A 3,362-nucleotide genomic window follows, 5' to 3' on the forward strand; every position below is an offset into this window, starting at 1 on the left:
CTTAGACTCGTCGAGTAGGGTCGCGGATTTTCATCCGGGTTCATGACTGGACTCGGCGAGTCCATGAGTGGACTTGGCGAGTCTACGCTATTTAATGAAACCCTAATTTCCCGGGTTTGGGACTTATTTAAAGGCCCTTAGGGCCATCATTTGCGGCCACCAAACCCCAGAGAGAAACTCTAAAAGAGTTAGAGCGATTGTAAGGGGAAAGGAGCCATTTCTTGATCTTTGTGGTTGATTCTTGCAAGAAGGAGGTGTTTCCAGCTCGGAGGAGACCAAGGAGGTGGTGCATCTGTGGATTTCAAGCAAAGGACTTCATCTTTAAGGTACTATATCGCCCCTTTATCTGTTTTGATTGAAGGAATCCATAGATGTAGAGTTTTCATGTCCTTTAATGGATAAAATTGAGAGAATATGGCCCCTATTCGCCTTGAGACTTCAGATCTGGACCCATAGTGGTCTAAAGAGCTTATCTCAGTTTGCTTTATATTGAGCTATGGAGGTGTTGAGCTTAGGGTGTTATTTTTGGGGCTAAATCACCAAGTGAAGCCTCATAGACGTCCCATGAGTGTCAAGATTCGAGCTTTACGTGTTTATCAGGCTTGGGAAGGTCAGATCTATGCATCTAAGGAACAGATCTGACCTAAGGAGGCTAATTGAGTTTGTGCATGGCATGAACTCGCCGAGACCAAGGGAAGACTCGGCGAGTAGGGTTAGGGTTTCCCGTAAATCACTCAGTGAGTAGACCTGCCGAGTTGGGGGAATAACTAAGTTAGTCAGAGGGGGATTAGAGGACTGTAGTTCAGGGCGGAACTCGCCGAGTTGATCATGAGACTCGGCGAGTTGAGTCGGGGTGGCCCCATGATTCATGCCAGGTGTAACTCGTCGAGCAAGGGGAGGGAATCGACATGCCAAGCGAGACTAGAGAGTTAGTGGGCACGTGTAGACTCGCCGAGTCGCCCAAGTGCACTCGACGAGTCGGGTCAAAGTTTGACCGTTGACTTTTGTTGACTTTTAAGGATTGTTCAGCGATGTGGCCTTTGGGCCAAGAGATGGGTAAAATGGTCTTTTACCCTTAAGAGGGTACCAAGAGAGGGTTGAGTCTAGTCTCGAGAGTTATATTCGTGAGAGTATTTGCCTTATGTGTTAGGTGGTGGCGAGTTTGAGATTCAAGTGTGAGGATATCTACTTTCTGCTTGCCTGGTGAGTCTTCTCACTATACTTTACCTAGAGTGGTAATAGAGTTATGTGACAGAGTTATTTTATGATATCTATGTGATGTGTGGCATCACATTATTTCTATGTGATTTATGCTGTGTGTATATCAGAGATAGGACTAGGAGGTCCACAGAGCTATGACCTGAGGGTCCGCAGAGTTAGGGCCCAAGGGCACACAGAGTTATAGCCTCGGGTGGCTAATATGTGTTATATGTGGTATTTTTAGTATTATGTGCCAGTATATTTGTATGTTATTTATGTGTTGAGATTTATTGTGATATGTGATATTCATAATTCAGAGTTATCAGAGTTAGGACCTTTGGGTCCATAGAGTTAGGGCCAGAGGGCCCATAGAGAGCTGGGACTGGAGGGTCCCACTGAGACACACTGATCGGAGGGTCAACAGAGATTTTAGCCTCGAGTGGCTAATATGTGTTAAAGTGGTATTTTGGGGAACTCACTAAGCTTCGTGCTTACAGTGTTTTGTGTTATGTGTTTCAGGTGAATCACAGGATCACGGGACGACACCGGCTCGATTGTACACACCAGAGGAAGCGTTTGTTTTGAGGATCCTGGTTTATTAATTGATTGAACAAAAGAGTCATGTATTTCAATTTAAACAAAAAGGAGATTTTTGTGAAAAGTGTTAAATAGATAAACGATTTTAAATGAAAAAATTGTTTTGAAAATTTCGGTGTAACACCACATGTAAAAGATGCAAAGGTATGTGGACCGTTTGTTGAAGCTGAATGTGAACTTCCCTGAGGAGTTGGCAATTGACATCATTTTGCACTCCTTAGCTTCTTGTTATGACCAATTTCGTATGACATATCATATAAACAAGGAGGAAGTTACTCTTAGCAAACTTTAAGGACTCTTGAAGACCGCTGAAACCGGTCTTAAGGGCAAGGCGGTTGTTACCTCTACTACTCCTACTCCAATATCTACCCCTGTTTTGGTTATCGGGCAAGGCAAAAGGAAAAATAGGAAGTCCCTTTCGAAGGGTACCATGGGAAAGTCTCTTGAAGGCTCCTCATCACGGACCAATAGCGGTTTTGTCACTCCTTATGCCATTCCCAAGGATGTTGATTGCTACTATTGCCAGGACAAGGGGCACTGGAAGCGAAACTGCCCTAAGTACTTGCAGGATCTAAAGGATGGGAAAGTGAAACCCACCCATGTAGATATTTACACAATATTGTCTAATTACTCACTATATTCTAAATCTTGGGTGCTTGATACAGGATGTGGTATTCACATATGTTCAAATTTGTAGGGCCTAAGAAGAAGTGAGGATGTGGAGCACGGAAAGATAAACTTGATCATGGGGAATAGGAAGGCTTCACCTGCTTCCAAGATTATTGTTTATACTTTGTTGCTGAAAAATGGGTTAAAATTAGATTTGAATAAATGTATGTACTCGTCTGAAATGGGGAGAAATATTATTTCCTTTCATGTTTGTACAAACAAGGTTTTAACTTTTCGTTTGATAATGAATGTGGTGGTATTAATGCTTTATTTAATAATGTGTTTTATTTTAAAGCATTACCTTGTGATGGTGTGTATGAAATTGTGTCGATTGTAGACAACTTAGGAAATAATGTATTGTATATTGATTCTTCTACTATCCTAGACAAAGCATCATTGTGGCATTTTCGTCTTGGACATGTAAACAAGAAACGCATAGACCAACTCCAAAAGAATCGAGTCTTGGAGTCATTCGACCTTAAATCGGATGATAGTTGTGAATCTTGTCTACTTGGAAAGATGAAAAAATCACCCTTCACTGGTACTTGTGAAAGGGGTGAGGGTTTGTTTGACCTAATACATATTGATGTATGTGGGCCATTCAAAACCGCCACAAGGGATGCTAATCAGTATTATGTGACTTTTATTGATGATTTAAGTAGATATGGTTATGTCTACTTGATCAAACATAAGTCAGAAACCATTGAAAGGCTTAAAGAATTCTAACAGGAAGTAGAAAATCAATTGGGCAGGAACATTAACATACTTCGATCCGATCGAGGTGGTGAGTATCTTAGTACCGAGTTCCTTGACTATCTTAAGGAGTGTGGGATTGTCTCACAATTGACTCCTCCCAGGACACCACAGCTAAATGGTGTAGCTGAGAGGCGTAAGCA

This window comes from Lactuca serriola, chromosome 3, assembly GCF_051521515.1.
Source record: "Lactuca serriola cultivar US96UC23 chromosome 3, Lser_US96UC23_V15, whole genome shotgun sequence".
NCBI classification, from domain to species: domain Eukaryota; kingdom Viridiplantae; phylum Streptophyta; class Magnoliopsida; order Asterales; family Asteraceae; genus Lactuca; species Lactuca serriola.